General features: G+C 40.7%; 1 protein-coding gene across 1 annotated transcript in view; it reads right to left on the reverse strand.

The window, feature by feature from the left end:
• Window positions 1-24,796, reverse strand: part of col4a6 (collagen, type IV, alpha 6) — a 171,617-nt gene that overhangs the window by 121,097 nt on the left and 25,724 nt on the right.

Genomic DNA, 24,796 nt, shown 5'->3' on the forward strand with positions numbered 1-24,796 from the left:
ACGTCGTCTTTGTCTTGGCCAAAAAGTTGCACTCGAACACTCCGCAAAGACGACAGCCGATTGCCAGTTAGTATGTACGTTCTGCTCCAGCATGAGAGGAAATAACTCTCCACACCAGCAGGTGGCGGTAGTCTGTATTCATCATTCAAAAAAAGGAAAGCGGAAGACCGAGGACGGCAGATATAGAAGCCGTCGTTATGAAGCCGTCGTCACTCACCACTTAACTTCATTCCAGATGTTCATGTCGCTGTGAAAATATCCGTGTATTGGAATGATCAGATGAGATGAAGAAGTGATTTTCCTCTCGACTTTACTTCAATTCAACATTCAACATTTCAACATTCAACATGCTGAATCAGCCAAAAAAAACTCCAACACGGCAGACTAGAGCCGACGGTGCGGGATACACCGCAAAAACTAAACAGAGGCTCACCGACGGCCCCAAACTGTCTGTCGACTGGGTGTGTCCGGGGCCTTTAGCCTGAACGGTCAGTAACAAATGAAATGAAAGAATGTAGCTAGTCTTGGTTTGGGTCTCAAAATGGCAATATATCAGTCGGGTTGAGTCGGGTCTGGTCTTAAAGAGACGAGTACAGGCCAGGTTTCAAGAAGAAGGCGTTCGGGAGTAGGCCTACTACTACATATGTGAAAGAAGTTGTATAAAGCCTTTTGTGGCTCCAGAAGGAGCTGCACAATTGCCTCAAGTGATGTCACTTGAGTCAGCATCGGTGGGGTCTGAGGACTACAAGTTTGAAAACTGCAGGAGGAGTTAGAAATAAATGAGACCTCTGTAGCCCGCATGGCTAGCAGCTCCAGGCTACATTAGCAGCTACTAGCATGACACACCCAAATCTGAAACCGAACTGTCGAAAGTCGAGCTGCATTGTGGGTAATGTAGGCATCAGGTTTTGACAAGGAAGACAAATGCATGGAATCAAAAAGCCGATATCTCTGGTTCTGTTGCATTGATTTGAATCTACCCTCATTGGTATAAAATATTAGAAACACCTGTCGGTATTAACGCGACATAATTCAACAGCACTACCAACTACAGACACCAACATCTCTCTAAAACAGCATTGTACAGGGCTTGACATCTACTATCTAATCTCTGATCCCTGATCATGACTAACCAAGACGGTTTTGATGAGTTTTATTTGTTTGAATGAAGTGTGTTTTTCAATGACCAGTGAGGTAAAATAACTGTTTCTGTCAATGGAGTCTGGTGGCTTTGAGGGGAGCATATTACTTGTATGTTTTGAATGTTAAGAAATTATAATAACTGTCCAAATCCCTGTTGATTTTATATATTTTTTAATCTAAAAAGAGTACGTTTGACTATCGCACAAGTAAAACATCTCAGCTACTTGCCCGAAGCTTAAGCCCTGTTGTGACCTACGGGTTGGATTTATTGCAGGACTGTTGTATTAAGCTGCATTATTTTAGCTAGGTATACCTCAACTTGAAACTGAGCATGTTTTGTGAAGTCTAAAGGTGCTCTTTCAGGTTAAGTTTCCATTGAGAGATGTTTTTAGGAGGAAGGGGAGTTTGCTCTTCCTACCAAAGCCAATAGGACAAACTAAGATTTCTACCCTTGACACTAAATTGATTTCTATCTTCCAGTCATTCTCTAAACTGAGCTCTTCTCCATCTCAAATCTCCCGTTAAACGCACAGAGTGAGATCAAGTCGCAGCCGAACACCGTCTCTGCTTCCGACAGCTTTACCGTTAGCTTAACGGATCAGTAGCGAGGCTGCTTTAGCATTAGCCGCGCAGGTTGGGTTACAGGGATAAGTTAGCTTCCCTTCAGTCTGAGGGGCTGCGTGAATGGCGGTATTGTAGACGTTGAAGGAGGCTCGGGCATTGTGAGGGCCTTAGTGAATGAGGCAGAAAAGAGTTAATTGGCCCCTTTGTTCACAAAGCGTGCTACCTATGACCCAGTAGGTGTCGGGTTGCTTTAAATCTTTTAAGTTTTTCTAATCTGGACTCCCCTTAAAGAGCTTCAAGAAGAAGATTTACATACAGTAGACTCCTAAATGGGTTACACTCCCATCCCAGTCCAAAGAAAAGAGCACATTCATTTAAATTCATTCTAATTTAGCACCCTGACCAAAACACCAAGTTGTTGTCCAACTAAATGTTTTCGTTCGCAGGATTTGCTAATGCTAATTTGCAGTTAAGAGCACCTGAAGAGCACACCTCACATACAGGGGTGACATTTTTTTTTACTGATTTACAAGCAAAAGGTGTGCGTCTGAGAGTGTGAATGCGTGTGTATGTTTAACAGCTAAGCTCCGTGCTGTAGGTGGATACGCTGGGGCCACCCAGGAAGACGGAGGACGGCTGCCAGTTACTGTGTGTCGGATGAGAAATTATCTATATATCACTTCTCAGGGACCCTGTCATTGAGTGCAACATGTTTCTCACTGTCTCATTGAAATTCCCAGAACATTTGTCTTGCCTAAACAACTCCCCCCTGACCTGTACACAAACACACACAAACAGACCTTGAATTATCATAACCCTTCTTTTTCCAACACATTAAACTGAACATATGTCTGCCAAATAATGTAGCACTTTCCCTGAAATGTAAATGCAAACAACAAACATCTGTCAGCTGCAGACTTCCAGCCGGCCTATGGCTGGTATTGTGCGCTCGTCTCCGGGCGGGACTACCTGAGGTACTACCTGCTCCCCCCCGATCCTTCGGCTAATCTGGTTCCTTCAGGTTTAGGTCGAGGTGGAAACCAAGCCCTCAGGAAGGGTGCAAGTTTTTATAGTGGCCAAACGGTGGACGTGTCCGTCATGTGATGCCATTGGGCCAAAAAAAAAAAGTTCCCCATAAACTTACATTGGGAAAGAGACGTCTGTAACTCAGCGGAAACATTTTTTGAGGTAAATCAACTTCCCAGTATGGTCCTAAAAGTTGTAAAATGCATTAATAGCCAAATTTCCCTTCCTCTGTTCATGTGAATGAGACCCAGACCGAGGCTGGATCGAGGGCTGGGAGGCGGAGTTAAAGGAAATGCTACTGCGCCTGCTATATGGGCCCAATGGATGTGGAAGATCGCCGGATGATCCGGGTACTTTATCACTCATGCTCCACTGAGACACTCTCATAGGAATGAACGGGAGCCTCCAATGCTGTATCCGGCTCTCTTTATACACGACTCATATAGCCAAGTCACCGTCAATAGAAACCGCAATTTTGAATCCACTCAACCCAGATTTTAAAAATAAACCGCAGCCTCTAAAATTCCTTCAAATGAACCAATCTGAGATGGAAAAATCCCTCACAACTCAAGTCTTGAGCAGGTAGACAAGCAGACTTCATTATAAGGGGTCACAAGCTCGAGCATAGTGGATCCGATGCTATGGGAAATGCAGGGGGGGGGGTTGCATGGTTATGTGTGTACATGCTTCTGTCTGAGTGAAGAGGGGAAAGAGGACAGATCTGGGGCACAGCGAGAGATTGAAAGAGGTGGTGGTGTTAGTGGAGGAGGGATGCATCACGGATTCATGTCGAATGTGAGTCCCCTCCCACTATTTGGATGCATTTTGGAAAAACATACCAATCTTTTTATTGCTTCTAATTAAGCACAGATGAAAATGATTTGTGTGCTCTGTAGCAGTTTTTGTGCAGACGAGAATTCGTCAGCAGTCGCATACCGACGGATCGTTCTGGCGTGATGATCCACGGCAGCGTTGTGTACCAATACGTACCTGCAGGTGTTCACATAATGATTCTGCAACTTTCCCAACTTGGAGAAGGTTGTATTCACTGGCTGAGATGTACAGGCCTAACATATCATTAAGTGTTGTGGCTGATATTGAGAAATGTTCAAATCGTTACCGAGGCCTGCGCCATGTACAGTAAACACCTCCAGCGAAACAGGTAATAAATCAGCTGGGTGTTTTGAGTCCTGCCAGGAAAATATCTCTTGTTGGCTTCATTTGAAAAAAAAAGTCACGCTTCTGCTTGACAGGTAAAACTTTGCCCGTTCTGAGATAATTATAGATTTAAAAAAAATGTGCGTTTCACTCCAAAACTAACTAACTCGAGGACTGATCACCAGCAGAAACACACGTATAAACTCTTTCTCACACACACACACACACTGCTGTTTTCTCACAGCTTTCCTCGACAGTGTGTGAGAAGTGCCACCCACGCTAGACGGGTCATCCAAATCAGATTGTGGTCTACTTGTATAAATCAGTCTCCTCAACACTGCAGCGAAAAAGGCATCATTTATCTCCTGAAATATAAGCTGACAAGAACATCTGTCACAGGCTGGCTGCAGCTTCTTAAAGAGATAGTTTCTCAGTGGGGTTGTATGAGGTACTCCTCCATAGTCAGTTTATCAGTGTATTACCTACAGTAGTAGTAATTTTAGTAGTAATCTGGTGGCTGACGAGAGCATAGATAACGGCTTCAGTTCCCCGTTGGAAACATAGACTTTATAGCTGTATGACAGCGAGGTAAACCAGGGAAAATATTCGAAATATAGCGTACACTTAAACTGATATTTTTAAGTGTCTAAGATCCGTTTTACTGCTGCCCCCGTCCACAGCAGTACATCGCTTTGCTCCCATGCGGTAACACCTGCTTCCCCAAACTGGGGGCGTGCCGACCCTTTAAATGTGTTTTATATCATTAAGCGAGTATCTTTGGGATGCTTGGACAAAACAAGGGATTTGAAGACGTCACAGTGGGCTCTGGGAAATTCTGATGGCCATTTTTCACTATTTTCTAACCTTTTATTGACTAAATTCATGATTTAAATGAAAAATTAGAATTACCGCCTGGTGGTTGTTTGCCTCTGCCAACCTGTTAAGTTGCAGTTTACATCCACCTCTGTCCAAAATGTCATCACTTCATCCTGATACACATTTGTGTGTAATTGTTGAATTGAAGGAATTCCCTGCAGACGTTCCCTTAGATATCACGGGAATGGAACGGACAACCCGAAAACACAACAATTGACAGATTAGTTGATAATGTCAATAATCAGTAATTGCAGCTCTGATTTTAAGTGTAAAGAGCCACAAAAGAAGCATTTATTTGGTGGCATATGTAGTTTAAAATGAGATTTGAATGCTAAATTCTCAATGCCACATACTGCAAAACTACTGCATCAACGCAAAATACAACAACAAGGACGCAGAGGTCTAAAAAAAAGTCTGGCGTGATGAGATGCAACAAGATGGAAAACACAAATTCCCTAAAACCTACCCAGGACATGTTCACAAGCAGAGTGCTGCAGTGCAAAGAACGTATTTAACAGTGAATTTAGAGGGGGGTTCATCAGGGTAACATGTTTTTCAGTGCACACCAGCCGCAGCACGTTACCTGCTCCACTCTCTCTGACATGTTCCTAAATCACACTCCGCGCCTCATGAGGCTCGGCCGCACGCTCGATCTGTCGTACAGCCGAATCAAAGCCAGCTGACGTCAAAAGCATGACAGGAATCACGATAACGTGCGACAAAATAGCAGCGAATGGGAGGAAACGCGTGGGGGAGAAAAAGGAATGTAAAGATGCGGGCGATGAGGACGATAGAGAGCCTATCTTTGTGGTGTTGTAGGGCTTGTATAAACCTGTAGTTAACAGTACATGATGGGGCCCTGCTGATGAGATGTATTGACAAGTCAAAAGCCCTCTATATATATGTGTGTGTGTGTGTTAACACATGTCAGCGTGGTTAGCAGCTCCACAATGTACAGGGATTCCTGTCGAGGCCAGTCTTTCTGTATCTGGAGGCTAATCCTCCGAAATAGAGCCGGACGAGCTTATCATCACAAATCAGGGGTTTCTAGGAATGAAGGGGACGCGGAGAAAAAGAAGGAGAGGAGATAAGGAGAGAAGGGAGAAGTCTGTGAGGATTCAGCGACTGTTTCTCTGTCTTTCTTTGTTCATTACTAAAAAAGAGGTCCGACGGGGAAAGAAACCCAAACATTCAGACACTCTTTCAAGGTTTTAAAGTTTCTTCATTTCCCAGATCTTACCAATCACTTTCGGTGTATCATAACCGATGGACATTATGGCTGAAACTATGAAAATGAGGCCCAAATTGTAATGAACCAGAAATATTCTTTGTCTTTTGTCGTCCTCTTGTTTGACTATGGATAGCAGGGGTACAAATAATGGTTATTTTCATTAACAATTAATCCACCTATTGTGTTTTGGATTAGTCATTTCTTGAGCTGCATTGATTAATTGACTATTAATCAACTATTTTGATAATCAATTAACTGGTTTGAGTCATTTTTTATGGAAAAAAAATGTAAAATTTTCTGATTGCAGGTTCTTTAATGTGAATATTTTCTGGTTTCTTTCCTCCTCTATGACAGTAAACTGAATATCTTTGAGTTGTGGACAAAACAAGACACTTGAGGACGCCATCTTGGGCTCTGGGAAACACTGATTTTTCACTATTTTCTGACATTTTATATACCAACCCACTAACCGATGAATCGAGAAAATGACAATAATTGACAATAAAAATAATGTTTAGTTGCAGCCTAGTCGTTTCATCTATAAACATCAGAAAAATTAGTATGAAATTTCCAAGAACTTAAAGTGAAGTCTACAAACCCAAAGATATTCGGTTTACTGTCAATCACAAGGTAGCCCCGCCCTAAAGTATCCCCTGCTTTATGGTCTATTTGACTGTAAATGGGACCATAATTTACTAAATGAACATCATGCTGTATTGAAGAAGACTTGAAACTAGTGATCATAAACTCATGTTCACAATGTTTATTGAGGTAATTAATCAAGTGAGAAGTAGACTCATTTTCTCATAGACTTCTATACAATCAGACTTCTTTTAGCAACCAGAGGAGTCGCCCCCTGCTGGCTATTAGAGAGAATGCAGGTTTAAGACACTTCAGCATTGGCTTCACTTCTCAGACACCGGAGGTAGCCGCCTGGGGGAGATTGAGGAAAAGATTAGAGTGACAGAGTAATGGAGGCAGATGGATGGATATTGTGAGGGACGTTTGTTTACCAGCCTCCATCGTCACGGCAGCTGCTTGTTTTGAAAGTACAGTACCACCACCACCACCATCACCTCCATCTCCTCCATCTCCTCCACACGAGGAACTCAACAACCACAAATCACGGAAACATCGTCCATCACTCAGCTGGTTGTCGGGAGCTTCACAAACTATCACAGGTAGTAAGTTCAACCTGTCAATCGCAATCTATCAGACCGGGTTGGAAAGTGGGGTCGATTGCAGCCCCCGAGAGGAGGATTGTGGGTATTTAAACAAACACTGACTGACAAGTGGCAGCTCTGAATGGGGATCAGTGTAGATTATCACCTGACACACGAGCATTCCTCCAAGCAGTAGCTGGATTGAGGGTAGCGAACATGATAACTGATCTGAAAATCAACAGAATTATTGCTCAAAAAAGCTTAAAAAAAATGGAAAAGAAAATGTGAATGAGGTGGTAATATTTCAACAAACCCTCAAACAACAGAAAACAAATGTGTTAAATTTGGGACAAAATCCTTCCCCAATTTTTTCCTAAAGAGACGAAGATGAGAGGATTTTTCTTTCTGTTTTTTGTGTCAGGCATGTGAACTGCAGGAACCCTCCGGTGCTTTTACAAACACGCTGTAATGTAATCTCTACAGCTGGCCGAGGGGAGACAAGCTGAGACACAAACACACACGCCGTCTAAAACACACACGGAGACACATGCAAACACTGCTTGTACACATGCACATGCGAGCCGCTTTACCGTCCGCGGATTCTCAACCGCACACCGAGTTCCTGTGGTTGTATGTCAAGTGTAACAGGAGGACAGAGAAACCAAAAAAAGCCAAACTTCCTCCACTCCATGTGGGTGACAAGAGGATGTAGAATGTAATAACATGAGGGGTCATGTGATTAACCGTGACTTTAAACACGACCACAGCTTTCAAATCAAGAATGCAGCTTCTATTGAAGACAGTAACACTGACTACGTTTACATGCACCACATTCGCCCTTATTCTGAAAAAGACAATATTCCTACTAAACTGTTTACATGACTAATGAAAATTAATATCATCCACTAATCTTCCTGTTTACATGCAGCCGTTCATACTCCGATTAACCGGTGGTGAACACAGCCTCCCTCTTTCATTCCACCAGCTTCTTGAAAAAGGTCGGCGTTGCTATATTTGTTCATATCCAAAAACCTGTTGATATCCAAAAGTCTTTCATAATGTTTCAAAGTGGCCGTGTTTCTCCTTCAATGTTGATTTGTCACCTAACTTCTGTACTTCAGTTACCGATGTTATTTTAACCCAAAACACCAGTTGAAGGTCCGATGACATCATCCTGCATAATAAGTAGCCATGTGCTTCTGTTTACAGCTGTGTGCGTCTGTGCTCAGCCAACGTCATGGAAAGCAAAAACAAAAAAAAGAATCAAACATGCTAGACTTTCTGTCAGGACGTCGTGAGGCGTCCCAGACGCGGCGTCGGTTGCCGCGTACTATGACACACTACACGAGATAAAACGATCGATTGTCGCACACGACACTCATTTATCGTTCCCGAGCCGAGTCAACACCCTACGTAGCCCTATAATCGGGCTGATATCGTGTAGCCTGAACCGGCCATTAGTGTGGACCAGCCTTAAGTCGCTCATTCCTCATACTTCCATGGATCCCCTAGAGAGTCTTCATCTTCATCTCTGCTTTTACTCTAGTGCTTTAAAAAACTCAGAGGCTCCGAAAACTTTATTTCAGATAGAGAGAAGTCTGTTTATTAGCCTTCGTCTCAGGCTGGATGAAATGTTATTTTATATGACGACATCTATGTCATGATTTATAATGATTTACAGGTTGACTCAATCACTCATTTTCTAATTCTGCGTGTAGTGACTTGAAGTCAAATTGAGCATCTTAAATCAGATTTATGAGAGTTTGAAAGGTATTAAGTGCATATGTTTCTCATCTTTGAGTGCAGCTGCAGTAAAACCTCTACAGACATATTTCCAATCGACTACTTGAGCGAACTGTTAGCTGGATCAGAAGGAGCAGGACCGCCATAGCCTCATAACATCATGCAAGTCAGAAGTCAAACGCCACCCTGCTATCACAACATGCAGGGTGCAGTGGGGGGACATGAAGTGACAGGCGCTGATAGGAGCAAGGGGTGCAGATTACATAAATCCGATAAACACACACACACTCAAGGAAGCGCTATTTCAACGACGGTGACGACCCCCGGCTCGCTGTGTAATTGCTGCTCTCGGTTTAAAATAACCGAGATGGAGGGCCGGAGGGCTCCGGGGTGAGAGCAGTGTCGGGTTCTATGCCTGATCTGTCTGAGTCATCCACAGGGAGGGAGGGGCGGGGGGGGGTGAGCGGACTGAAATATACATTTAAGAATATAAATATCCCAAGAGGAGGTGGCAGGGCTGCAGCACTGATCTGTGATCTAAGAAGAGAAGAAAGTCTCAAGAAACAGAGTAGAGGTCTTCCACTACAGCTTGGCACCAGCAGCAGAGTCATGAGGCTACTTCTGCCTCAGATCCGCCATGACAAGATTATCAAAATATCTTTTAATGAGTCTGGGTGGCAGCCAGGTAGACAGGCTCTCCTTCTGCTCATTTCTTATTAGAAAAGAGAGAAACGGCAGCCGGGAACAGAGCAGGACTGTCAGCTACAGCAGAGACGGTCTGTGTGGTGGAAGTGTCCCTCCATAGGAGACCATAAAGAAGTGTCCCAGATCTAAAATCAGACCGGGGTCAAGGGTCAAAGCAGCAGTGTCCCCGCTTAACTGTCAGTTGAGTGCCGTTTTAGGTAACAAAACAAGAGGTGAGTCAGCTCATGTCGGGTACACACTACACGAGAATCAAGCTGATTCCCCCCCGAACGAGACGGAGTGAGAACGAGTGAGAACGAGTGAGAACGAGCGCGGTGAGTGAGTGAAGGCAAGCAGACAGCGGAGCACACACTCCGGCCCTGGAGACCAAAGCTACGGTCTCCTCTGTGTCTTCTGGGAGTGGTCGGGAGGCTGAAGCAGGAAGAGTTGACACTGTTTAACAGACGGGCTTCACTAGATACAACTTTGTGGTTTTGATGCTTCCGTGTAGTTTGTGTTGGAGTCTTGTCTGAACAGCGTAGCCACACGCGAGCGCGCATGAGACACCGACCCGTAATGATTTATACGTGTAAGAAGTTACAAACAGTCCCTTTAACGTGTCTCCATGACTTCATCCATTATTATTTTATTTTTTCTTCGTGAACTTTCAGTACAAAGAAGTTCAAAAATAACTCTTCCTGACTGTCGTCCGCCATGTTTGTTTACGCTGAAGTCACGTTTGATCGCGAGAGATTTTTCGGGATTTCGTCTTTTTTTAAAGATTATTTTTTTTTAAGCTTTTATGCCTTTATTGATAGTGACAGAGATAGTACTGAAAGGGAGAGAGAGAGAGGGGATGACATACAGCAAAGGGTCACAAGTCGGATTCAAACACCAGGCCGCTGCGGTAAGGACTCAGCTTTGGTTAAATTTATCATAACATGACGTTAAGATTTGAAAAATCTTTCAGTGTGGGGCGGCCTTAAAGTGGCAGTAGGCAACAATATTTTGGCATAATTTGGCAAAAATTCCATAATAACCTTTCAGCATATTGTAATTCAAGTGATCTGAGAGAAAACTACACCTCTGCACCTCCTCATGGCTCTGTTTACAGGCTTTAGAAAATCTTGCCCGTGACGGCAGACTTTGACCAATCACAGGGCATTTCAGAGAGAGCGTTCCTATTGGCTGTTCCACAAAAGGAGATGCGCGTTCACGTCTGGTCTCTGCAGATAGTGAAAGCCTCGGTCAATGGCGGAACAACCTACTGGAAAGCTTGCTATTCCAGCATTGGCAGCAACTGCCTACACCTCAAAACAACCCAAAAAAAGAAAGACAGACTTTCAAAAAGACAGTCCAAACTGTTGATGTCGTTAGAAGGTAATGTGTAGCTCGCTGCGGTAGCCTCCTCAGATGTAGCGAGCACATATGAAGCGCGTGCATATGCCCGTTCTCGTGTGGGGGGAGGGGCTTCGGACAGAGAGGGGAGAGCGGAGAGAGGAGAGAGAGGAGAGAGCAGCTCGAGGGGATGCAGGATTTTGCGTTTTCCGGATTTCTACGCACTGCAGCTTTAAGAGAGACAGAATGGGGAATGTGATTATTATTTTCATTATAGGTTTATTCTTTTGATTAATCGATTGCTTCTTTGGTCGAAAACATATCGGAACATACGGAATAAATATAAATAAATACAAATATTCTCCTCCCTTTTCCGCCTCCTTCTCTTCTTTCTTCAGTCTATAATCTTCATCCTCAGCTTTCCACTCCTCGTTTTCACCTCCTCCACATCCTCCAATCACTCCTCATCGTCACCCTTCTCCTCCTATTACTCTTCATCAGGGCTGCAACTAATGATTGTTTTCTCTATTAATCCATTAGTTGTTTGGTCTATAAAATGTCAGAAAATGGTCCCAAGATGACGTCTTGTTTTGTCCACAACTTAAAGATATTCAGTTTACTGTCATAGAGGAGGAAAGATACCAGAAAATATTCACATTTAAGTGAATTTAATTTAATTTAATTAATTTAATTTAGACTTTTACTCAAACGATTAACCGATTATCAAAATAGCTGGCGATTCATTTAATATTTGACAACTACTCGATTAATCGTTGCAGCTCTACTCTTCATTCACTTCTTCCTTGCCCTCCCTCCTCCTCCTCCTCCTCCTCCTTCTCCTCCTCCTTCACACCATGCTTCTCCTGAGGAATTCCCGTCTCGGGTCGTTTGCAGCCTTTGACTGAAGTTACAAGGAACTGTAAAAGGAGCGTGTTTACCTCCGAAAAGAAGGGGTGAAATTCATTAAACATCTTTTGTTGACAGTAAAAAAAGGCTCGGCTACGCTCGAGGGACAATCGCCAGGTTAGGGGCATGGAGGAGCAGACGTGTGTGTGTGTGTGTGTGTGTGTGTGTGGTTGCAAAAGCTGAAGAATGCGACCGGTGTGACTGTCGTCTATAGGGCACGTCAATCCACCACTTGTTCTCTGGTTAAAAATGACAAGAGGGGAAGGATGGAGGGAAAGATGGAGGATACAGAAATGATAAGAGATGAGGAATAACTTGTGAGAAAAGAGATGCAGGAAACAGAAGATGTTACTTCCTTTCTCTACCTGAACCTCCTCCCTCCCATCTCTCCTTCCTTTTGTCCTCCTCACATTCCTCCCATCATGAGCGGTTACAGCTGTCAGTTCGCCACCTCTCCCTCTCCTCCACCTCCTCCTCCTCCTCCTCCTCCTCCTCCTCCTCCACTCCCATCCATCCACATTAAGAGAGACGCATTCTGGATCCAAAACCACAGCTACAATCCTTCAACCCCTGCTGAGCCAGACAGTATAATCTTTACAGGATATCATATGTTCACTACCGCTGGAACGCCACATGACCGAACGTGTACGAGCGAGCATCAGATCGCTCCTGCGAGGTACAACTGTGGCTGCACTGACTTTTAGCGGTTGACATATTTATAACGACCATAAATAACATTCATCCCCGGAGATAAAGGATATTTGGCCTACATCTATTTTGGTTATGTCACAGAAAACACCTTCTGTATTTAAGATGATTTAAAAGAAACATTTGTGCGCCAACATTTTTCATAGCACCTTTTGTCTCCGCAATAATATATTTTAAGCGTTTTGTCAGTTCCCATATAGGCAATACCAGAAATTTAGTCTCCGATACCAATGCCAGTGAAATTCCATGATTCGCATATGCAACCAAAATAGTCACTCTCTGGAGCCCTGAAAAGGATATAAAATGGTTTGGGGTTCATGTTGAGGCAATTGCTTTGGGAATATGCTATGTAATGCACTTTTAATCACTGAATTTAGATATATAGATGTACTTTATTGATCCCAAATCCAATGTATGTTAGGCAATGTACACGTTTGTACTTGATTATCTAGCAAATGTATTAATTTATTCCTTCTTTATTCCGAAACATTCCACAAAAACTGACAATTGCATGATGAAATCTATACAAATATTACACAAACATTACAATAAAATCTTCATACTATGACAAAATGTCCATATAAAGACTGTTTTGTTATTTCAAGCCTGACGTGCATGATATGAAACAGCAGTTTTGCAAAAAAAAATGTAGAAATTTAACAATTTCCATTTAAGGGGAGACAATAGGTAAAACATTTAACTACTAGATATCACCATGAAACTTCCCCATTTGATTAATGACATGTTTTTAGGAATAAAATGTTGTATAAATCAGGCTGAATGATATATGAACAAATCCCTCTGTAAAAACCTTCATAATATAGATATGAATATAGAGTCTGAAAGAAACTCATTTTGAGATGATGTATTGTAAAATTGTATACATTTTGAAGACACTACAGGTGAATAGGTTAAAAAATGTAACTAATAGATATCACCCAGAAACTTCCCCAGTTGATTACTGACATTAAGACAATTCTTTTGTATATTACAAGTTTTCTGAAAAGTTATGTTTAAATATGAAATTAGGCATTATGTAAGGCTAACTTTTAGTGAATTTAGGAGAAATCTACAGACCCAAATAGACAAAGTAGTAAAATAATAGCTTTCTTTCCACTAGTCTGAAAGAAAACATGTTATGGAAGTAAAATAGCTTACAGTCTTGACCAGTGCATAAAAAAAACTATGTTTCCGCCTTCAAAATGTTTTCTACCTTTTGAATACTTCATGTATGAAATCAACAACTGGCTGTAGAAAAACGACCCTGTTCTGTCCCTCAGCCCTCCAACTGGCTTCAATCCAGCTTTATTTGTATACCTCTGTTTACACAGCCATCCATCACCATATACTTAAAGGCATTCCACAGACCTAAAGCTTCACAACACTGCAAACCTCAGGTAAACTTACAGTATATACAAACCCCTTCACACCCGCGGCCTCCCTCTCTCTCTGGTTTGTGTAATCTTTAACTGGAAAGCTCCGACATAACAGCGACATAAAGAGGACATGTATACACTGAAGACTGGACCACCAACATCAGCCGCTACCAGCAAATCAGCCGACATGACCAAAGCACGTCTGTGTTTATACATGTCATTATGCACTCACTGTTGTTTTAATGCAGAACAGAGTCAGTATGAAGAAAAATGTCTGGAAAATACAGAAAAATGTTTTGAAAAAGCCCATAGCGACGTCTTCAAATGTCTTTTTTTTGTTGGATTAACAGTTGAAAACGCCCAAATATTCTGTTTAATATCACATAATAAAAATAAATGAAAAAAATCTTCACATTTGAGAAGCTGAAACTAGAAAATGTTTTGGCATTTTTGCTTGAAAAATGACTTTTAATCAATTTAATTTTCTGCTGACTGACTCATCAATTTTGACTTGCTCTAGTTTGATTGAGAAACAAAAACTGGCATTCAGATCAGGAGTTTTGGTTTCTAGCCACCTTTTTCTGTACATGTCAATTTCCGCTCGTTACAGTCTTTTCAAAATAAACTTCCGTCTTCACAACTTGGAGACAACTTGGTTAGGTTTAGGCAACAAAACTACTTATTTAGGTTTAAGAAAAGATTGTGGTTTGGGTTCAAATAACTACAGAAGTGGCGCACAGAAGTTATGGAAGTACAAAGTATGGAAGTTAAATAAATCGTACAGAAGTTACGTGACAAAGTATGGAAGTTAAATAAATCGTACAGAAGTCCTGTGACAATGTATGGAAGTTAAATAAATCGTACAAAAGTTACGTGAGAAAGTATGGAAGTTAAATAAATCGTACAGAAGTTACGTGACAAAGTATGGAAGTTAAATAAATCGTACAGAAGTTACGTGAAAAAGTATGGAAGTTATGTGACAAAGAAATCGTACGGAAGTTACGTGACAAAGTATGGAAGTTAAATAAATTGTACAGAAGTCCCGTGACATAGTATGGAAGTTAAATAAATCGTACAGAAGTTACATGACAAAGTATGGAAGTTAAATAAATCGTACGGAAGTTACGTGACAAAATATAGAAGTTCCGCGGCAAATAAATTGTACGGAAGGAAAGTAACAAAGTATAGAAGTTACATCACAAATAAATCGGATGGAAGTTGCATGACAAAGTATGGAAGTTACGTGACGAATAAATCGTACGGAAGTTACGTGTCAAATCAACGTTGACTTCTGGTTTCACACGGGACATGAACAGCAGTCTCCTGGGTGAAGGTCTGGTGTTTTTTGACCCAACCATCCACGTTTGTTGCTCTTTGTACTTCCCGGTTCACATTTACGTGAATTTAGTTCACATTGATTTTGTGGTATATACTGTATATATACGAATTGCAGTGCATTATTTTTCGTAGGTATAGCTACGAATGGTGTACGACAACAGCCTGATCTTCTTGAGTAAATCTGTAGAACAGTAGTTTTCATCTCGCTGACTTTTCAGAAATTCACTACAAATTTGTCTTTTTGGTAGACGCATGCCATACGGTATAATGACACGTACGTCTCTCTGTCCCATGACGTTCCGTCTGTCTCTATATTCTATATTATCAGCTGTCCAAGAAGGGCAAAAGAAATTGCACTTTTTAAAGGAAGCGTAAATATTTTGCTTTATTGCTAAAGGTGAACACCTTGGGCAGGATAAAAATAGCATGAATTTACTATGTGACACACACACACACACACACACACACACAGAGTGGCTGAGCTATGTGCTGTGGAAGTTGGCTTGTCAGTGCGAAGGTTGGACATGAAAAGCCACAGCAATGTCACAGCAGCCTGTCAAGGAAGAGGACGACGGAGTGACAGAGAGACACTGACAGAGACAGAGACAGCTGGTGGGAATCTCTCAAACGTCAGCTCTGCTTGTTCACCCCGTGATGGGCAGCGGTTGTCGTAGCAACCACGTACATAGAGCGGAGGCGGCGATTGGCTACCGGGAGGACCTGAGTTTGTTTTGGTGACTCAGCAGACGGATTAAACTTTAAATAAAGGAACAGTTCAATGTAAATTACAGATTAGAAACCTGATGATCTGAATAAAATAATTATCAAAAATGATTATTATTTAGTTTCTCAATCAAACTACAGTAGAGTGAGTCAAAATTGATGAGTCGAGCAACAGAAAATGACCTTATAGTCATTTTTCCAAACAAAAATACTAAAAATGTTCTAGTTCCAGCTTCAAAAATGTGAAGATTTGTGTCATTTCTTTTTAATATAGGACATTAAACTGAATATATTTTGGTTTTGGACTGTTAATTGATAATTGAAGACATCACACTGGGCTTTACGAAATTAAGGACATTTTTTCTGTATTTTTGGACATTTTACAGACCAAGCCATTATTTGATTCTTTGAAAAAATAAACATCAGATTACTCAATGATGAAAATTAGGCCTGCACAATATATTGTTTTTTTTTTTTTATTATTATTGTCATCGCAACTACCAATTATTTTCATTATTGATTAATCAGCCAATTATTTTCTGGATAAATCGATTAATCGTTTGGTCTATAAAATGTCAAAAATAGTGATAAATGTCCTTCCCAGAGAAAAGCAGGAACTCTCCATATTTGAGAGGCTGGAAACAGTATCTTTATTTACATCTTAAATATATATATATTTTTTTTTACATTAAATCAACTAATTGATTAGTCGAAGTAATATTGTTATCGCGATATTCAATACTCTTAACTCTTCATACTGCAATGACACAAAAAGAGTGTATGTATGCTGCTGTTATGTTGGAGCGTTCCAGGAGACGTAGACGTACATCACAGATTTGTGTAAACCTTCAAATCCTCCGAGTTCTCCTGACATTTACCTCGAGATCAACTGTTGGTGTTGCTCAGTGATTTTAATCTTAATCAGCTGTGAGGTTCTGTGAGTGTGTATTCTTGTTGCAGGAGCTCTCGTTTCAACAGGTTTTGCAAAAACACATGATTTGTTTCGCCTCATAATACCCTGTTCAACAAACAAATCCCTTTTTGTTCAAACCTGTCCCCCAACACATGATACACACAGTCCATTTTTAGTCCTCACACACACACACACACACACACATATATGTAGTGCCAAGAAGCCATCAGGTAGGTATGCAGAACGGGCCTTAGTCCAGGAGCAACAGGTATTAAACAGGAGAAGGTAGAGAGACAGACGGAGAATCAGACGGTCAGACAGACGATACAGGAGCACATACATTGTCTCACACACACACACACACACACACATAGACAGATAGTAAGCGCCCTGTGCTCTGATCCCTTTAATCCACAGAGATATTTCTCATTTGTCTCAGTGAGTTAGACACAGACCACTGTGTAATTTATGACATGCTGCTGCCGGTAAAGGAACCCAGAGAGAGCAGAAGTTATACAGGATGTGATTAAATACAGGACGTGTTAAATATGAATCTATTAAGGTAATACGGCAGGCAAGCCATCAAATACTGAGATGAAAGTTAACGGGATAATAACGCTAATTCGTTTTAGCCACTTATTTCTTTAACACATTAACGCACGTTGTAGCGGCTCAGTTTTAAAGCTAGAGTGAAGATACTGGCATCATATGAAACTAGAAAACCTGATGAATCCATCAGTACCAACCATGTCATACCAGCTTGTTGAGAAGGAGGTTAGATAACGCTCCAAACTTGGAAAAACTGACATGGACATTTTCAAAGGGGTCCCTTGACCTCTGACCTCCAGATCAGTGAATGTAAATGGGTTCTATGGGTACCCACGAGTCACCCCTTTACAGACATGACCACTTTATGATGATCACATGCAGTTTGGGGGCAAGTCATAGTCAAGTCAGCACACTGACACACTGACAGCTGTTGTTGCCTGTTGGGCTGCAGTTTGCCATGTTATGATTGGAACATATTATTTTATGCTAAATGCAGTACCTGTGAGGGTTTCTGGACCATATCTGTCATTGTTTTGTGTTGTAATTGATTTTCTATAATAAATATATACATACATTTGCATAAAGCAGCATATTTCTCCACTCCCATGTTGATAAGAGTGACAGATCTTTCTTTAAGGCACATTTTAAACAGATAAAAAATGTGAGATTAATTTGTGATTAAATGTTTTCATCGACTGACAGCCCTACATTTGATCTATAAAATGTCAGAAAGAGTGAAAAACGCAACAACACAATTTCCTAAAGCCAAAGGCGACGTCATCAAAGTTGTTTTGTCTGAGCAAACACCTTAAAAGATATTAACTAAGACAAAGAAAAGCAACAAAGTCTCACAGCTGAGGTGTTTTCCTATGGAGGACGGAACCTGCCAAATAAAAAAAATAAAAAAATAAATGACTCAATAAATAAATAAATAAATAAATGTTATTAAATATAGCAAAAATAAATTAATTTATCAAATGTGACATAAATTGATATTTCTGTTTTAATTTTTCCTTTTTTATTTATTTATCTTTGTATTAATTCCATTATTCCTTTAGTCTTCTTTTTAATCTTTCCTTATTTATATACATTTCTAAATTAATTTTTGCATTTATTTTTTTATTTATTCATTCATTTTTTATTTTGGCAGGTTCCGTCTTCCATATTTTCCCTTGAAAACAATTTAAACAGTTAATTAATTAGTTATTGATATTTAGCTGTTGGTCGTCTAATAAATTAATGGATTATTCATTTTAGAAAAGAGATTCATTATTAATGGAACTACTCATTAGTTGCAGCCCTGCAGTTCAGAACCAGTAACACTTTAACCACCCCAATCTATTTCCTTTAAAGACAAACATGAGTTAGACCTCACTGCCAGGAATATTTAGACATCGGCACACAAGTATTGAAAATTAACTTTCAGGTAAAAAATGCTAGACTCATGTGAAACATTCTACCTCTATTTCAAACTTTGTGTTTTACATGTTTAAAGAAACACTCAAAAATTAGATATCAACCACTGAAAAACAAAAAAGGAGATGATAGACTAATGTAACAGGACAGTAGGTCACTCAGGTCCTGGATAAACAAATTGACATCACATTCACATGGCTGGATGATCATATTTTGGGGGATATTTGAAGGCAATTTTTACCTTTAACTCCACTAAAAATACTGAAAGAATTTTGCCAAGCAGAAGATTTAAAGAGCACTTTAAAGCTTTTCTCTTTGCCGTCCCTAAAGGGGGTTCATTTGTCTTCCTCCCACCCACAGGAAAGAGGTCAGGGTCACACCAGCAACCTCAAGACACTTTAGCTACCTGGACACTGTATTTGCACTGCATTATGGGTGCTGGTGTTTAATAAACATGTGCATGTACACGGGGGCGGCGTAGTTTACTGAAGCTAAGGGGGTTAAAGCTGTTTCTGGAATTCCAGATGCAGGATGTGACAGTGTGTGTATACGACTCCAAAGACTTACAGTCACAGCTTAATGCGTTGTATATACACCGAAAGGGAAAGGAAGGACGTGTTGTAAATATCAGAGACGGGACGAGCGTGGTGGACGTATTTCAGCTAGGAGACGAGATGGAGGACGAGAAGAAGCTTGATGCAACTTTTTAAAATAACATTTTAACATTTTAACATCCCAAAACAATCATGATAGATGATGTGTGGTCTGGTGACACACTCCACTAGCTGCTAGCCACTTTAGCATGACTGTAGCCGCAGAGATAACAGTGTGGCATAGCGAGCCCACCCACTCTGTGTCGCCATAGTTACAGTATTATTCAGCAACATATACAGTGTGTAGCGTAACAGGTAAGGGATAGGGCATAATAACCCCTTACTGTATTAGCAGTCAGAGGTGGAAGAAGTACTCAGATCCTTTACTTAAAGGTCCTGTATTGTAAAAAGTGAGATTTTCATGTCTTTTATATTATAAAGCAGGTTTAAGAACTATATAAATACTGTTAAACTATCAAAACGCTCAATATATGAAGAAATACACAGCCCATATTAAGAAATTGTGCGTTTGAAACAAGCCGTTTCTGTCCATTTGTGATGTCACAAATAAACAATATTTAGACCATTACACGGTTTTAAACGTAAACATTCTAAATGTGTCCCAGTTTATTTCCTGTTGCAGTGTATGTAAATAACATCAGCTGACAGGAAGTAAACATGGACCTAAACTGTTTCCTAACAACGCAATTCCGTTGAAATGCACTAAAACGGAGCGTTTCAGACAGAGGGTAAATGCAGGTATATTCAGGCAGACAGCATGAGGAAAATAAAGTGTTTTTTTTAACATTAAAGCATGTAAACATGTTCTAGTAGAAAGATAAAATACAGGTATGACCCTGAAAATGAGCACGATATGGGACCTTTAAGAAATACTACAGTGTAGAACTACTCTAGTACAAGTGAAGTTCTGAATTAAAAATACTACTTAAGTAAAAGTACAGCCGTATTATCAGCAAAAGTACCGAAAGTACTCATTTATGCATTACTGTTTTTTTTAATGGAGTCTGGTGGCTTTTTGAAGAGAGCATAGATGGATGCAATGGCTTCAGTTCCCCATCAGAAAGGGCTATCTGACGGCAAGGTAAACTGGAGAAAATATTCAAAATATACGTACACTTAACTGATATTGATTTTTTTTTTAGGTGTCTAAAATACGTTTAGCTGCTGCCCCCGTCCACAGCAGTACATTATTTTGCTCCTGTGCTGGTACTCCTGCCTGCTTCTTGTACTGCTGCTGAGTCTATATTTCCACTGTTCCTTTAGGATTCCTTTATACTGTATATTTGGTTCAGTGCAATGCAAACCAACGGTAGAATTGACATTAAAAGATAGCATCGATAAGTGGAGGGATCAGCTTTTAAAACAAGACATCATCACTTGCTTTAAGGGACGTTCTTGAAACAAGTGAAACTGTAGTGAAAACAGGAGGAGATGGACAGATGATGGACATCTTTTTGCCTTATGCAATGGCGGCTTTTTTTGTTAAGGAAATGCGGGGCCTTAAAGCCGAGCTTGACACAGCTGGCAGGCGTCACGGTTTCACACACCACGGGAGTCCTGCCTGTACAAGCCGCCTGCTGTCAGCCCCTCGACTCCCTCTTCACCACAGGAAACCACCACTCTGCTGCGGTTGGGGGGGGGACTCAGAAGTGACGAATCCCATAGGGGGAGCCATTTTGGATCAAACCACACTGTAATAATACAGACAGACCGCGGTTAAGTGTCCCGCTGGGGCACCATTACGGCTCACCCATCACCACAGCGAGGTTCAGAGGGACTTTAAGATGACGAATACACATATAGACGTTGAAACAATATTGTGCATTACTGAGATAACATTTCCCATTGAGAGGCCATTATAGTGATGCAGCAGAGACTGATCAGAGGAGGAAGTAGACGTGTTTGACGTCCAGATGGAAGACATTTTGGGTAAGGATTAGTGTTTGAGAATCTGCACGGAGGGATAAGTGCTTCACGCACGATAGAGGCAGGGGTCAAGGTGGACGTATAGGAAGCTGCACACAGTCAGCGGGTCAGGATCAAACACATTGATGCTTTACTTTATACTACTTGGGTGTCGCAACATCTGGTCAACGCAGTAGAACTACAGAAGGCCTTTTCCGTTGCATTCAGTTCCTGACCCTAAAGAAGTCCCTGCTCCGATGGCCCAGGATGGAGTTTGCTATACTGCATTGCCGGTAGTACCAATATTAAGAGAAGGGGAGTAACCAGTGGGCTACCTCGGGTTGCTAAAAGAAGTCTGATTGTATAGAAGTCTATGAGAAAATGAGCCTACTTCTCACTTGATTTATTACCTCAGTAAACATTGTAAACATGAGTTTATGGTCTCAATCTCTAATTTCAAGTCTTCTTCAATACAGCATGATGTTCATTTAGTAAATGATGGCCCCATTTAGAGTCACATAGACCATAAAGCAGGGGATGCTTTAGGGCGTGGCTACCTTGTGATTGACAGGTCGCTACCACGGCGTTGTCCGGTCTGGGAGTTGTCCGTGTTTTCGTCTTAGAACTTTAACCCTTTCACAGTGTGTTTTCACTTCATGAAAGTTAATTGTGATATTTTTGGTCAAATAAAAAGCGTTTAATCAGTGTTCAGTTGTACTTAGCTCCACCCTCTCGTGTCACTTCTGGTTGCAAATAACCAAGATGGAGACGGCCAAAAACTAAGATGGAGACGGCCAAAGTCCAAGATGGCGATGGCGACGACCAAAAACCAAGATGGCGATGGCGACGACCAAAAACCAAGATAGTAAGGGCCAAAAACCAATATGGAGACAGCCGAAAACCAAGATAGTAAGGGCCAAAAACCAAGATGGAGACGGCCGAAAACCAAGATAGTAAGGGCCAAAAACCAAGATGGAGACGGCCGAAAACCAAGATAGTAAGGGCCAAAAATCAAGATGGCAATGGCGACGACCAAAAACACAGATGGTAAAGGCCAAAAACCAATACAGAGACGGCCAAAAAACCAAGATGGCGAAGGCCAAACTCGAGGCTTCAAAACTGTAGTCCACAAACTAATGGGTGACGTCATGGTGACTACGTCCACTTCTTATTTACAGTCTATGAGTGGAGGTCAGTCTCTCCATGTCTGCATGCCTCCTTTACAACATCCATTCAAACATCACAATCATATAGAAGTAAACTACAAAAAAAAACAGCAATGTGTGTCCATGTTTTTGTTTTGTCATGTGCAAAAATTGCATCTCATATACAATCTTCCATCGTACTAACTTCACTGTTCTTCACATGCAAACAGGAACGTGCAGAAGGAGTTCTTGATTGAACTTCATGGAGCTCCTTAGTTTCTGGGTTAAAAGGGGCTGAAAACCAGATGATGATGCATACCTCACCCATCATTTACTCCAAAATGATAATTAAAAAAAAAGATCTAAGATGCAAGTCCATCTGTACAGGAAATACACAATAAAATATGGTTCAGAAACTACAGCTGAAGCTCAAAGGTTCATTTAACTTGGTTACCCAATAACAACGAGTGTCTCCAGTGAACTTTAGTGGAAATCCTGACCGTGAGCCAATCAGTGATGTATACACCTGCTTGGGTTAATTACCCATGAAGCATTGCATGTCAGTGCACCCACATGCCCGGGGAGTTCAGAAAAAGAAAAACATCCTTCTCCCTCCTTCGCTCTCTCTCTCTTTCTCTCTCCCTCACTCCCTCGCTCAGGTCTTTGAAGACAAAACTAACACAAGAAAGTGCTGCTAACTAACATCAACACTGAGGGGGAACCACCACCACCCCTCCTCCCTTATCCCCCTCTCTTCTTCTGGTTGACCTTTGACCTTATCTGTGGAGAAGTTGAGACAAGTGGAAGGAATGGAATGCTCAGAGGACGTCCGACATTAGGTCAGTACAAGGAGAGAGAGGGAGACCAGGCTAGTAAATGATCGGCTCGCTGCTCCACATTAACCGCATTTTCACAACTTTTCACGTCCGTCTTGAAACAATAATCAGGGGACAAGTTAGAGTTGGACAAATCAAGTGGGTTTCTTCCAAAGTTGTGTCCCAAATCTATGCTTTATGTACTAATACTAATACACTGACAGGGAATGATATAACACGTGTGACGTCAGATGTTAAATTACAAAGAAACATCAAAATGTTTTTCCTAAAATTTAATATTTATTTGTTTGTTTTCTAAACATTACACTTTTTTTTTTTTTTTTTTTTTCATGTGAGCCTTCCCATCCATTTCCTTTGTGCATTGTATTGTTGGAGCACATTGTGGGAGTGCAATAGCACACTCAAAAATCAGCCGTATTTAGTATGTATGCAATGTGGTGTGAGTATACTTCATTATGTCTGTTTTCTTTATGATCATGATTATTATTATTTTAACAAATTTCAGTTTATTTACCACTAATTACTTACTTTATTATTATTATTATTATTATTATTGTTGTTGTTAATATTATAATAATAATAATAATAATAATAATATTTTGGCTGTTTCTCCTTGCTTTTATTTTATTTATTTATGTATTCAATTATTTATTCAAATTTATTTTAATGTAATTTAAATTAATTTAATTTAATTTAATTTAATCTTTCTTTTTATGTTTTATTTCCCTTCACATAAAAAGAATTACTATTGATTTTGAGACTTTTATTTATTTATTTATTTTATTTTTTCTTTCCCCTCACATAAAAATATTGCTTTTGAATTTATGATTATGTTATGGCAGTTTCTTCATCTTAGTCATTGATACTGTATGAAGACATGATTTTGTATCTTGAACAAAGTACATGTATGGTTTAACTGAGTCAATGAATAGAAATACATTTTTAAAAAAAGACTAATTTTGCCACTGTTCATCCTAATACACACCTGACTGTTGTTTAATGAACTTCTCCTTTAAATCCAGGACACACGGGGGAAAAACGTCTTTGTTCCCGGTTTGCTTTAACTTATAACCGACTCTTTCAGCTGATCATTAACTCTCTGAGGCCACCTACGTTGCCTCCTCTCTCCTTTACTCTCCTAAATGACCATCAGCTGACTAGCGGATGTTCAACTGCATAAACTTTCCCAAACTAACATTTACACTCAGTGACAAACACAGTACTACTTTCCAAACATTCAATATTTTAACTCAACCATTAGCGTGGAAACTGGAAGAGTAAAATGTTCAATGATTTACATCAAGAACAGGAAGTAGTTGGCCATCTTGGATGCTTGTTGTTGAGTGTTGGGGCGTAAACAATGACCTTACGGTGTGAAAGAGCGTCATGGGAAAGTCTGTTAAGGAGAAGGAAGGCAGAGCATCGGTTTCATTTGGTCGTA

Source organism: Sebastes umbrosus, chromosome 22 (genome assembly GCF_015220745.1).
Source record: "Sebastes umbrosus isolate fSebUmb1 chromosome 22, fSebUmb1.pri, whole genome shotgun sequence".
Lineage (NCBI taxonomy): Eukaryota > Metazoa > Chordata > Actinopteri > Perciformes > Sebastidae > Sebastes > Sebastes umbrosus.